Source organism: Carya illinoinensis, chromosome 6, assembly GCF_018687715.1.
Source record: "Carya illinoinensis cultivar Pawnee chromosome 6, C.illinoinensisPawnee_v1, whole genome shotgun sequence".
Taxonomy (NCBI): Eukaryota; Viridiplantae; Streptophyta; class Magnoliopsida; order Fagales; family Juglandaceae; genus Carya; species Carya illinoinensis.
The window spans coordinates 10,352,501-10,368,239 of NC_056757.1; positions in this window are offsets into that span (position 1 = coordinate 10,352,501).

The following is a 15,739-nucleotide window of genomic DNA, read 5'->3' on the forward strand; positions in this document are numbered from 1 at the left end:
CATAGTTCGGAATTAGGTTACATCGTTTTCCTAGAAAGAAGAAAATTTAGCTCATGCTAGAATTGGAATTCAACATAAACGAATTCACCATAATTGTTCTGAGAAGATGGGAAGAAGAAAATAAACACTGAAAAATCCTCCTTGCAGCCTCAACTGGTCGTCAAAAGCTCAAGGGAACGATTCAACGCCTTTCTCCCGTCCGTGCTCGTGTATGAATCCAACGTACGTGCAATAAATTGGAATTCCGTCTCCAAAACAAATGATTTGAATCCCTCTAGTTATGTTTTTCTCTCCCAAAGAGTGTTCTCCAGTCAAAAACCGCGGCTCTAGAGTGAAGAATGGCCTTTTATATGGTCCCACGGCGGAAAACCTAAAATCTGTCAAAATACGATGTTCGCTCGAGCGGGGTGTCGAGCGCGCGTCGAGCGTTCGACTCTGCCTGATTTCGCTCGAGCGTCCTATCGAGCGCACATCGAGCGTTCGACTCTGCCTGATTTCGCTCGAGCGGCCAATGTCTCCGCTCGAGCGATCTTCGTTTTTCAGCAACCTGCTCGAGCTCCCTGTCGAGCGGCAGTCGAGCGTTTGAATCTGCCTGAATTCGCTCGAGCGGCCAAAAGCCTCCGCTCGAGCGAACTTGTAAAATCTGCAATATGAAATTTTGCAAGCCATCAAATATCTTGGGGGACTTTCTTCCATGAACTTGTTGCCAAAGGTGCATAAGTTCGTGTAAGAGCACCCACATGCGATGCAAGCCAAGCTGCTGGTTGTCATTCGCCTCCGGTATGTTTGTCAAGAATGTTAACCTTGATTTTACCCACCTTACGATATTTTTCCAACGTCACGTCTCTAGTAGTGCCTCGACCTTGACGAGATTGTACTATGAAGTCATCATGATATATAATATTGTAATCAATTTTCTATTATAACCTTAATTGATAACTTTTATAACTATTAGAATTTTACCTTGTTCTGTAGAGTCAATCTCTAATGGTGAGTCTGAAGGAGAGCTAGGAACAGGTGGAGATGGGTTGCGAACTTCCTTTCTTTTCGGAGGCATAATTTCAGAAAACTAATACAATATTCATTAAGTAAAATAGTGTTCATCATCACGTAATGTGAAAACATAATTCGTCAATCACTATCTGTATCAATATCATTTGACAATCAGTCTCATCATCTGTAGATATTTCAGATGAATCAACATTTTACTCAAGTGTCGCATCAACAATTTCAGCCTCAATATCTTCTTTATTTAATGGAATCATCTCATACTGGCTCAATTCCATAAACAAATTAAAGATGGACTGACTCTCTGGTATGCTTCTTGAGTAGAGGCATTATCTTCTTCTTCATCTCGCCCTTCTGCCTGAGGGATAACATCATATATATTTCTTGGAGAATATTTTTGTACTACTCGTCATTGATTTCCTAATTTCCGGTCATCTAAGTAAAATACTTGAGATGCTTGAGAAGCTAAAATAAATTGATCATCCTCGTACCATTTTCTTGATGTATTAATACTCAAAAAATATTCATTATCACGGACTCCAGTTCGAAGAATGCTTAAATCCCACCAATCACACTTAAACAGATACACTACAAGCTCCCCCAAATATTTCGTTCTAATTATATCAACAATCACTATATAGAAATTAATATTTTTTCCATCAAGACTTCCCTCAACTAGGACACCACTATTTTGTGTTTTCTTATAATGATCTCGATCTATTGTGTGATACATAATTTCTCGAGAAATACATGCAGAATATCTTGTAGTGCGTCTCGATGAGCCACGCGCTAATGCATACAGTTCATCTGATATATCGTTTGGATTATTGGCATGCATTTGTACAACCTACATATTGAGTAAAACTTCTATTATATCAATAAAAAAACAATCAATATTTTATGATGTATTGGATGAGTAAAGCATATGTAATATCATTACCCGTTGTTCAAATCATCTCGGGAACTCCTCTTCATGTTTCTGGTCTATATCATTTACTCCTAGTTCCTTGAGCATGTTAATATGATCACTGAAATTGATGATTATCACATGTATTTTATATTCTTAGAATTTTGCAAAAGTAAATAAGTGAATATTAAATTAAGAAAGATTAGTACTTACTTCAAGTAATTATCTATCTCAGGGCAATTGTTCAGCACGTACCACTGAGCTTTCTCAAACTCTCTTCCACATAAGTCATAACCACGCACTGCACCAAGTGGACGTACTTGTTGGGAAAACATGGAAAACACATTTTGTTGTCTTGCTCTGTCAACGTCAAAGTTTCTTTCTAGCAGATCAAACCTAGTGTCAATTCTGTGGAAATATTTGGAACAGAAGGTATGACATTCATCATCAATATATGCTTCTGCAATTGATCATTCTGGGCGAGCCTTGTTACCAACTGTTCGTTTCAACTTCCCAAGGAATCGTTCAATGGGAATCATCCATGTATACTGAACTAGTCCTGTAAGTCGAGCCTCACGTGACAAATGGACGGCTAGGTGAACCATGACATCGAAAAATGACGGTGGGTAAATACTTTCTAGCTTACATAATATTATGGAAATTTCCCGTTCCATTCGATCCAAAACTTCTACATTTAATGTCCTAGCACATAAATCTTTGAAAAATAAACCCAACTCAGTCAAAGCTACACGCACGTCTCTAGTCAAGTACCCACGGATACCAATAGGTAAAATACACTGCAAAAGGACATGACAATCATGACTTTTTAACCCAGTTATTTTCCAGTCATTTGTTCACACACACCTTGTCAAATTCGAGGCATAACCGTCCGGTAATTTAATTTTCATTATCCATTCACAAAAAGTAGCCATTTCATTCATTGACAATGTATACCACCTAATCGGCATGTAAACAAACGAACTATTTTCTTGCAATTGCATTTCCGGTCTTATTTCCAACCGCTTCAAATCCTTTCTTGAGTTTAATGTATCCTTCGTTTTTCCTTCAATTGACATCAATGTTCCCAATACGGATTCGCATATATTTTTTTCAATATGCATAACATCAAGACTATGCCGTAATTTTAATTTTGACCAATATGGAAGATTGAAAAATATACTCTTCTTAATCCAATTCAACTCAGATGCAGCTCGTTTTCTCTTTCGATGTTTTTTACCAAATTCATTACAACTAACATCTACAAATTGTGCAAGTAAATCTTCACCAGGCAAATATGGTGGAGGTTGGCCCCATTCAACAGTACCATCAAACATTTGTGAATTTTTCCGCCATCTATGGTCACTAGGTAGAAATCAACAATGACCCATGAAACATAATTTCCTCCCGTAAGTGAGCCATTCAGATTTAGTATGTTTGTTACAAGTTGGACATGCTATTTTCCACTTAGTACTCCAACCTGACAAGTTTTCATAAGCTGAAAAATCATTTATTATTCATAAAACGGCAGCATACATCTTGAACGACTTGCCTGTTGATGAATCAAATGTGACAACCCCATTCTCCCACAAATCTTTCAATTCTGCAATCAATGACTATAAGTGTATGTCTATATCATTTCCCGGTGATCTCAGACCTGGAATGAGCAAACTCATCATGAAATATGGATCTTTCATACACTTTCACGGTGGTAGATTATACGGCATAAGTACAACTAACCAAGTACTATAACTAGTACTCATGTTCCCAAACGGATTAAATCCATCTGTTACCAATCCAAGTCTAACATTACGCGGTTCTTTTGCAAACCTTAGGTGTTCCTTATCAAATTCCTTCTACACCTGAGAGTCAGCAGGATGTGATAAAATATCATCGTTTCTAACTCTGGCTAATGAGTGCCATATCATGTTTGCAGCCGTTGCACGTGACATATATAATTGTTGTAATCTAGGTGTCAATGGAAAGTGGCGTACTACCTTTTGCAGCACATTTTGTTTGTCAGATGTCCATCTTGATTCGTGGCATATAAGACATTCGTTCAACTGCTCATTCTCTTGCCAAAATAATATGCAGTTATTCTTACAGGCATGTATTACGTTGTAATCAAATCCAAGTCTTCGTTTTTATTGTTTTGCTTCATAGAAGTTACGAGATAAAGTATTATCTGATGGCAGTGCCTCCTTAAACAACTAGAGTAACATATTGACAGCCTTAATTGATAATCGACACATTGATTTTATGTGAACAGTTTTACGGTAAATGACAACTTACTGTGTCTTTTGCATCCTGGATATAGCTCGCGTTATGAATCATTCCACAATTGTGCAAAAGTATTATGACCCCCATCATTTGAACTTGATATGTCCGTGCTACCTTCATTCATAAACATTCCCACACCGATGTCACCTAATATTTCCTCCATATCCTCATTATATTCATCTCCTACAACATCTGGTTGTACATCTTCATCGATCTCTTCTTTTTCATGTGGAACATCGAATGAAGTTGGATATGATTCGTCGTGTAAGACCCAATCAATATAACCCTTGTCAATACCTTTCACAAACAGATGCTCTCTCACCAAGTCTATCTTATGAGAGCGCAAATTCCTGCATTCTTTACATGGGCATCTAATATGCCCATCACTATCACATGTACCCAATGCAAACTCTAAGAATTTCTTAACACCTTTAGCATATACGTTGTAATTCTGACCTAATCAATCGCTAACTTACATCCAACTCTTATCCATGCTGACTATCTTCATTACAAACAATCACGTGTGCATCAACAAACAAGCATGTATCATGTATCAATCAAGGAGTATGCCACCTTACATCGGGTAGTTGATCCTATCTCATTCGGAATTGTAAGATAATAGTCGCAAACTTATCCTCTATAATCTGTCACGTCCAACAAAATTTCGGCATAATCTTCCCATAGTTCTCCAAATATGCTCGTCTGGTTGTGTGCACCGACATTTAACACATCCATACACCATCACCATCATGCATATCCAGAGAACAAGGGATGAATAAATCTACCAAAATCTTAATGCTTGATGTATAACAGATATAGATTGATAGTTTACGAGAATGATCTTACAATTCCAAACTGTCCACTCTGGACAATTTAAGAGTTATCAATCTTTTAATTCATCCAAGATATGCTAACATATATTCAACAAGTAATACAAGATATGCTAACATATATTCAACAAACAATGTAAGATATGTTAATTAAAAGTCAATTGATTAAATTAAATAGTTAGTAAACAAATATTATTAAATCTTAACTATTTGTATTTTAATTCCAAACTTTAATTTTATTAATTTAAATAGTCACTATTTAAATATTATTGGAATTAGCTATTTGTATTTTAATTCCAAACTTTAAATTTATTAATTTAAATAGTTAGTATTTAAGTATTATTAAATCTAGAATATTTGTATTTAAGTATTATTAATTCTTAACTATTTGTATTTTAATTAACCTTTAATTCATTAATAGAGAATATTAAGTATTTAAGTATTATTAAATCTTAATTATTTGTATTTTTTTAAAATTCAGTTGATTAATTTAAATTTTAAGTATATGTTCAATTATAAACTCTTAATTATTTGACAATTAAACTAAATTCATATACTTAATTTAAAGATTAAATATTTAAGTATTATTGAATTTTAATTATTTGTAGTTTAATTACTATTGAAATTGATAGATTTCAAGATTAAGTTGGATATTCTAATTTGTAATTAACATTTTAACACTGACCAACATAACGTTCAAACAGTGAACTTGACCGTTCGAACATATGATGCACGTTCGAACGGTAAACGTGTACCATTCGAACAGGTCTAGAACAGATTCCAGTCGTCTTCAATCTCCGAAAATCCCAACATATATGTTACTCATTATATCAAACGAAAGCACACAATATCACAAACACAGTGCAGCAAACGAAAAAACTTATATTCAAACCAAAATGAGTCAAAGATAGCATAAATACCTGGTTTTGATAGATGAAATTGCAAGAGTATACGTAATGCCCAAAATCTTGAAAAAGCTCTTCAAAAAACAGTAAAAATAACCTCTTAATCTAAAAATATACGAGATGGATGAAAGCAAATAATATTTGGGGGCTGGATTAAGAAAGAATGGCACTGGTTATATGGGAAATGAACTAGGAACGACACTGAGAGCGGTGAGATGAGTGCGAGATTGTAAGATTCTGTGGTCTAAATGTAGAACATTTATGTTCGAACGGTAACTTACTAACCGTTTGAACATGAAATTATTTTGCGAGAAAGTTTTCACTCGTGATTTTAACGTTCGAACGTGAAATATTACGTTCGAACGTTAATATCCCGGGTACAAAAACGTTCAAACGCATAATAGTAAGAGTTCGAATGATGTTCAAACTCAGATTCAATGTACTTTTTTATTTTATTAAAAATTGGATTTGCACTAGATTATAGCTACTGATGTCCTATAAAAGTTCCAAACCAAACTGAATCAAATTAAAGTGTATTTCTTTCTGAGAGTACAAAACTTAAGACATTCTATGTAATTGAAATGAATTGTTTTTTATCTGATTAGGTTTACATATTCGATATGTCAAGTAAAATAATAATGTTAAATTGCTAAATAAGACAGAGAAAATGCTTACAAGCTTCTTATCTCGGAGACAATGATTAAAAATTATCTTAAAAAAATGCATATCTTATCTCGGAGACTGCACTTCACTGCAGAGTCTCTTTACCATACGATTGTTTAGTTTGATTTAAAGAACAATTGACATACGATTGTTTAGTTTAATTTAATGAACAACTTGACATCAATAGCTATAATATATATGCTTGATTATATATTATAATCAAATATTACTATATATGTTAATATGTTAATATGTCCTAATATATATAACATATATAGACTATCATATAATATAATGTCATCTATAGTGCTAGAATAGAGAGTGTTAGTTAATTAGCTTATAACTAAAATATAATTAGCTTAATATACTAAACAACTCATAACATGCATTTAGCATAACACTATTATATGTTACCTAATATTATTATATAGAGGGCTCTATATAGTACACTATATTATACTACATCATATAACTTATACTATATATAAGTTAATATAATATAATATAATATAATATTATCTACTAAATGAAAATATACTATATACTATATTATAAATAATAAATATAGTAATAACGAAAAATTATAATGATAATAAACAAATATTTTAATAATAACCGTAATTGAATAATAAATTACACGAACGGTATTAATTTACTGTTCGAATGGTGTTGCATATATAAGTTGCCGCGGACGTCATTTTCACGGAAGCCAAACGTGTGCATTTCGTACGTTCTCCACCGTTAACCGTTGATCTCCGCCGTTCAACGCCTTCTTCTCCGACGTAAACAGTACTCACTTGAAGCCAATCGATCTAGGCACCGGTATTCTTCTTTTTCAAGCATTTTACAGTTTAGATTTAGGTTTTGATGAATTATTTGTTTGAATTAGGATAAACCAATTTTTTCATCAATACTCACCGTAGATTTGCTTTAATCCTTTGTATGAATGTTTATTTAGGTTTGTATTTGATTTATTTGGGTGAGAAATCCATGGAATCCTTTGAATCCATGGAATCGAAGGATTCCATGGGTTTCAATGGCTAAGTCGACTCGGCCTGGAAGCCAAATCAATTCGAATATCATTCGAACGCTACAGAAAGCGTTCGAACGATATTCACTAACTGGTTGAACATTTGTTTGGGCGTTCAAATGTTCATCCCAACCGTTCGACCGTTCATCCAAACCGTTCAAACGGTATTTACATGTTTGAACGTTGTTTTAGACGTTCAAACGTTTGGGCCAACTAGTAACCCGTTCGACCCTTCATGTAAACGTTCGAACATTAGATGGACCGTTCGATCTCTACGTTGGGTGTTCAAATGGTAAACGTTAAACATTCGAACGTTGTTTTACACGTTCAAAGGTACAATTTTCCTGTTCGATCACTATTCCAGAAGTTCGAACTGTATAAACTATTTTAGTAATATTTGTTAATTATGATTTTTTCCATATTATTGTTCCAATCAATTTTAATTAAAAATAATTTCTATATTTTATAATACAATTAATGCCATAATTTAAAAATATAAAATTTAATATTAATTTTTCTATTAATATTAATCACATTAATATTAAATAAAGTGATATTATTTATTAAAAGTTATTTTATTCACAATGTCTCACTTTATTAAATTGCTATTCCTTGATGTGTACTGTGAATAGTTATTTAATGTATTTTATTGTTAATATTATGTATCTAATTTTTAATTGTAAATTTCAAGTTGATTATAATGTCTTCTTCTAGGGTGGGACGTAAGTGACGCAATCCTGGTGAGACTAGTAGTGGTCCGGTCAGAGAGGACTGTTTCACTGGAGCGACCAGTGAAGATTTCTGATTTCCAAAATCTTGTCTGGGAGGGTCATTCACTGCCAGCAGTCTTCAACGATCGTCGTTGGGGACCTATCCTAAACGCACGGGAGGAAGCATGGGAGTCAGTCTCCTATATTGACATTGTTGCTGAGTTCTATAGAGAGTTCGGTAGTGCCAGCCCCGATGACAGAGGGGCCTACAGGATCTCCGTCCGAGGAGTATCTGTTGTATTTTCACGGGTACTACTTGCTGAGCATCTCAGTATTCCTAGGTTGCCAGATGCATATCCAAATGTGGTGCCTAGAGAATCTGATCCTTCAGTTGAGGCAGAGACAGCTGAGGAGGAGGCATTAGTTTATATTGATGAGGTCGATACCCTTGCTAATCATGAGGTGAGGGATATAGTTGTTGGTTCAAATGCTCCACCGTATGATGGGATGAAGAGCATCAAACATGCAGATTTATCCTCTTTCTTCAAGATTTTGAATTTGATAATTGCCAATAACATTGACCCTCTGCAGTATAAGATAGAGGTTGGCATTGATCGGACGAAATTTATGATACGGGTCGCTCGTGGCATTCCTATCGACTTGGTGGGGTATATATTCAATAGGATTCGATCAGAGTCTCGATACATTTTGATGGATATACTGCCGTTTAGGATCCTGATCACCCAATTTTTACTGTTTGCTGGTATTGTGCCTAATGTTGTCAAGCGTAAACGGGAGCCGATGAGATCGATAAACAGCACCACCCTCTCACATAGCACAGGACACTCGAGACTGCATTTTCGTAGACATGTTCCAGATCCGGTTGATCCTCAGAGAGATGTAGAGCTGGGAGATCATGGAGTATCAGCTGCTAGGACATCCACACAGGCCGAGGCATCAGTAAACAATGTTACTCGTGAGCAGATGGTCGAGATTGTGCGTGCAGCGATTAGCGAACAGACATTAGCGGTGATTGATGTAGTGCGTATGGAGATCCATTCTGTTGTGTCTGTGCTTCGTACACAGATTGATGCCATGTTTGTGACTCAGGTCACCATCTGTACTCGACTGACACAAATAGAGGAACGTATAGTTGCAGTCGAGGAAGTGTGCAAAAACTTGGGTCTTAATTAGTACCTTCTATCTTTCTTTTTTTTTTTTTAAGTTTTTGTTTTAAGTATGGACAATATTTTATATTTTGTAAATTCAGTATTTAACTATGATATAGTATTATTTTATATTTTCTAAACTAATTATTAATTTATATTATTCCTATTATTTAATTAACCAATTTCTTATATTTACTAGTTAATATAAATATAATTTTGTAAAAAAAATAAAAAATAAAAAATAAAACCCCTGGTCACCGTTCAAACGATAAAAAATAAAAAAATTAACGTTCGAACGATAAAATCAGTTTCCCTCTAAAAAAAATTTATTTAACGCGACAAAATTACGTTCGAACGGTAAAATTTATACGTTCGAATGGTATATCTTTAGTGTTTGAACGTTTAACTAATTCGGGACAAAATATTTCATCCCTAACTAGACTGTTCAAACACGTTCGAACGGTTTGGACATCCGTCATTTTTTGAGAACGAAATTCATATTTCGTTCCAAAATCTAACTTTTTGGGACGATTTTCATTTCATCCCAAACCAAAATCGTCCCAAAATCTATTTTTTGTTGTAGTGACTTATACAGTTATGTCTTAATTAATGAATGATGGGATATACATCCCGATTACAGCGATTGACGTATTTGACTTCGTTTAAATCTTTGAACGGTTTCTGTTTTAAACCTATCATAACATCTAAATACAAAACTCTCAAATTACTAAACATAATTCAACTCAAAATCTATTTACACAAGAGACTCATAATTTTTTTCAACTCAATACATCTCTACCACATAGGACTTACAACCTTTTTTAACTTCTCATAAATACATCTAAATTCATCTTAATATCTAAACACGTCGAAACTTATCTTAGGTGGGCTCTACAAAATTCACTTTATCATCTCAACTCATTACTATTTATAAAAATACTCAATTCATTTCAACTCAACTCAACATCTAAACGGAGTCAAGTTGGTTTGGTTATACAAAACTAAATTATCTCATCTCATCTTATACAATTATTACAACTTTTTTAAACTCTCATACAAAATATAATAAATAATTCAAATTTATTAAATTTTAAAATAAAAATAATATTATAACAATATTTTATTTGACTTTCAATAAAACATCTCATCTCATCTAAACTGCATAATCCAACGATGGGAGGTTTGGATAGTAAGTTGAGATGAGATAAAATGAGATGAAAGTTGAATAAAATATTGTTAGATTTTTTTTTATTTGAAAAAGTTGAATTATTTATTATATTTTATATGTGAGTTTGAAAAAGTTGAGGGCCAAGGCAATTCCAAGCTGTTACCTACAAGATCCAAAAGCTCCATGAAGTAGTTGTGCTTTCCCAAGTAGTGCATATCTTTACTGATAATTTGAGATAATAATTCTATTTGAAAACTTTTATGGTAAAGTTATGAATTTTGTTTTGATTAAGAGTGAAAATTTGAACCGAATAACCGGCCTGAATTGGTCCAAACCAAATTGATTGGTTGGGTTCTAAATCAGTCTAGTCCGGGACCGGTTTTGATTTTATAATATATATATTATATAATTATATATAATATATTAAATGTAGGAACCGGTCCGGTTCGGGACTGGTTTCGATTCTTTATTTTTTGGCATTAAATCGACCGGTTTATAATATATATATATAAAGTTAATTTAATTTTATATAAAATATTTTATATATATCTAATTTTTATATATAATTATATATGAAATAATTTTATATTATAATTTATAACATAAAATTTTAATTTTAAATATGAAAATTTGTTTGATCATATGTTATTAATATAAAATATATATATTAATTACATTTTGCTTCATTAATTAGTATAAATACTAATATATATTAATATATTATTTACATTTTATGACCTAATAAAGCGAAATGTATATTAGAAAAATTAGTTATACTAATACTATATCATTATATAATACTATAGTGATATAATAATACTAATAATATTAATATTACTATAGTATACTATTAGTATACTGATAGTTATACTAATACTATTATGCATTTATGCTAGTATGTAATCACTATAACTTTAACTAATATTTATACTAATACTAATATAGTTATACTAAAATACTATAACTAATGCTAATATATAGTTATACTAATACTATACTATTATATAGTTATAGTGAATTAGTGATTATTATAACTAATTCACTATAACTATATATAATATTTTTTTTATTTTTGGAAGAAAAGTCTGATCTCATTAATAAGCATCAAACTAAATGACAAAAGAATTTCCTCCAACAAAATACAGGAGGAATTTCCTCCAACAAAATAGAATCCTCAGACAGAGCATTCTTAGCAAGTACATGTGCAACATTGTAGAAACTTGCCTAACAAACCACTCATCAACCCTTTGTAAGAGATTTTGACATCCCTTATAATCAATCTATATGTATTCTATCCCTCATTAGAATTGTTCACTGCCTTGACAACAGAAAGAGCATCTCCTTCCAAAATTATCTTATGCAATCTCAGTTCCATACATATCAAAGTAGCCTTAAGCAAAGCAAAAGACTCTCCTAACTGTGCATATGGAAACAGACTCCTTGAGGATCTACAAGTGGCTATAACTTGACCTTCACTATTTCAAACAATAACCCCCACTCAACTCTACATTGCTTCTAATCAATTGTAGCATCCCAGTTAATTTTGAATATACTAGATGGTGGAGCTTACCATGTCTGCACAAGTTGACTGCTGTTGTATGTTTAAGCTTGGGACTTTGTCACTGCATTACTATATTCTTCCATTATCTTATAAGATTGAAGAACCAATTTCTCAAGAGAAATGAAGCTGTCTTCAAACACCATCAAGTTTCTTCTTTTCCAAATCTTATGAGTTATCACTGCCATCTCAACTGATATTTCATTTGGCATAGGATTAAAAAATTGAGATAATAGATCATGAAAAGACCCCACCCCTACACTGCATTTTTGCAATCTCCTTAAACTAGATCCCCAAACATCTTGAGTAGTTTTGCAATTCCATAGAGCATGTAATACAATTTCAGGTTTAGTCCAGCAAATGAGACAGTGTGATGAGTCCACTGCCTTTCTTTTAAAGAGATTGAGTTTTATAGGAATAGATTCCAAACTAGCTCTCCATAAGAAATTCTTCAATGAATTTGTTGTTTGTAACTTCCAAATCTTAGTCCAGTGTGTTTTGCTTTGGACTTGAAGCCTATCCCTTTGATCTTGACTCTAAATCACACTGTAGATGGTAAGCACTCTTAATAGAAAACTTGCCATCTATAGTGCATCTCCAAGCCAATTTATCATCACTGTCACAGATAACAATTTGGATTTTTAAAATACTTTCAACCTCATGTTCCAGGAAGACTTTCTTCAGTAAATACATTTTCTATTGCTTTGTATCAGGATCAATAAGGTCCTTGACCCTTGCACTCTGCTCTAAGCCCCTCCTTGGTGATTGGATCATTAAAAAGATGTTGGATTAGGAATCCATTATCAAATCAGATCTTAATAGTCTCCCCATTACCTATCTTCCATATAAGACCTTCTGTCAGTAAGGTCCTTGCAGCCATTATACTTCTCCAAACAAATGATGCATTATTACCATGCTTAGCATTTAAGAAATCTTTCTAAGTACTTAGCCTTCAATACCTTAGAGGCCAAAGAATGAGGATGTTAAAGCAGTCTCCAACCTTGTTTAGCGAATAAGGCTAAGTTAAAATTTTCAAAATCTCGAAATCTCAATCCATCCATCTACTTTCCTTTCCCTAATTGCTTTCAACTTAGCCAATGAATTTTAGATCTGTCATTTGCTTGCCCCCACAAGAATTTTTACATTAGTTTGTTAATGTCTCTCAGCAGCACCTTAGGGATTTTAAATAACCCCATGCTATATACTGGAATGGCTTGAATTATTGACTTAATGAGTATTTCCTTCCTTGTTTGGGATAAAAACTTCACTTTCTAGTTGCTCAACTTGCTTCTGATCTTGTCCAAGACTGGATTAAAGGATTTTGATATGCTTCTACCCACATTAGAGGGTAAACCCAGATATTTCTCATGTGATTGAGAGGCTCTTACTCTTATTGTTGCTAGAATGAGATTTTGTAATTCAGATCTGGTGTTCTTGTTGAAGAAAATTGAATTTTTATCCAAGTTCAACCTTTAGCCTAAAGTAGATTCATAGGATTGGAGGAGGTAATAAAGCTTGCTCCATTCAAGAGTGTTGGCTTTACAAAATAGTAAACTATCATATGCAAAAAAGAGATGACTAATGTGAAAAGAAGCCCTTCCTACTAGAATACCTGAAATAATTCAAGATAGAGCTAAGCACTTCAGAACATAAAATAAAATGATAAGGAGAAAGAGGGTCCCCTTGTCTTCTTCCTCTATAAGGTTTGATTCTGGTTTGAGGTATTCCATTTATTAAAACAGAATAATTTACAGTAGAAACACACTTTATTATGATATCAATCCACCTCCCAGAAAATCCCATATTTTCCATGACAGCTTCCAAAAATAGTTATTCCACTCTATCATAAGCTCTACTCATGTTTAACTTAAAAGCCATAGAACCTTCATTTATTCCATTCATTCGAGTCTGCATAGAGTGTAAAGCTTCCTATGCAACTATAATATTATCTGAAATGAGTATACCTGGAATGAAGACACTTTGAGTTGGAGAGATCCAAGTGTGGAAGTACATGTTTCAGTCTAATGACCAAAACCTTTGCAACAATTTTGTCTAAAATATTGCAAGGGCTTATTGGTCTATATTTTGAAACAAGTTTAGGCTTGGCCTTATTTGGTATTAAAGTTATGAAAGTGTCATTAAGTTATGCAATACCACAATTCAAGTTTAAGATAGACAAACTACTTGAACCAAATCACTGCCAATAATCTTCCAATGATCTTTGATAGAAGGTTGCAAAAAATCCATTAGGCCTTGATGAACCCAAAGGATTCATCACCATGATTGCAGTTGCAATCTCCTTAGAAGAAAAAGCTTTAGTTGACTGTCTATTCATATCATCATTGACTGATCTCACAAGGTATTCAGACTTTCTGAGATCCCCATAGGCCGAGAACTAGTGAATAGGTCATGATAAAACTGCTGGAACTGATTACTAATTTCTTCCTGACTTTTAGCCCAAGTCCCTTCACTGGAAAGAACATAATGTATAGTATTAAATTGCTTCATCTGATTTGCACATGAGTGAAAATATCTTGTATTTTTATCCCCATCTCTTAGCCATTTCATTTTTTCTCTTTGTCTCCATTTCAGATCATCATCTTCCAAATAGCCCTCTACCTCCTTTTGCAACCCTCTAATTATTTCATTGAAGCTACCTTGATTAATATTCTGCAACTCTTTGATCATTTCTCTCTTCTGGTTAATTTGTTGCCTTCTATTACCCATTTTTAGGGGAATTTTTCCCTAGGGCCTTAGAACCAGGAGCATAGGCCCAAACCAAGTATTAGAGGAAATTTTCCTAAACCCCAAAGGGTCGGCTCCCGAAGGCCCACACCCACCAAGCCATTGGGCTACCTGGTTGAGGGTTCGCAACCTGTAGAAGCAGGGCTTGAGGTCCTGGGTCGATCGCTATCCCGGGTACTGGAGGCTATCCAGACAAAGAAGGAAGGGAACACGCCATCTCAATGGGATTGAACTCTAAAGCAATACTAGATGATCACGCCACATGAAATGCACTCTTCATAGGATCATGCCGCATTAATTACCTTACTCAAAGAGCCACGCCACATTAAATAAAGCATAGTGGAAGGGGCTCCAAAAAGGACACACCTCTTTTGACTTCGAACACAGGTAAAAAAATGACCCTCAGACACCAAGATGTGGGTTGAACTCTCTAGACTCTACTTACTACTACCACCCTTGAACTTTCTATCTTAAGTAATACTGACTTAGGCATCGAGGGCTCCATCTTGGCTGCCACCACAACAGCCGAATTATGGAGTTACCCTTTGTATATGCAGGCTCAAGATTGAAGACCCAAGTTGTTAAGAGCCTGGCCCAAAAGCATACGAAACATGATGTCAACACCCATAGTAGCTTTACTCCACCTAATTAAATTTTCTTCACAACTTTTTAAACCTTTCTTCAAAAAATCAAGTTTGTTGTTGTAGGTAATTGTTGAAAACCTGACATGTTATATCACATCTAACAATCCTCTTATCTTAACCAATTT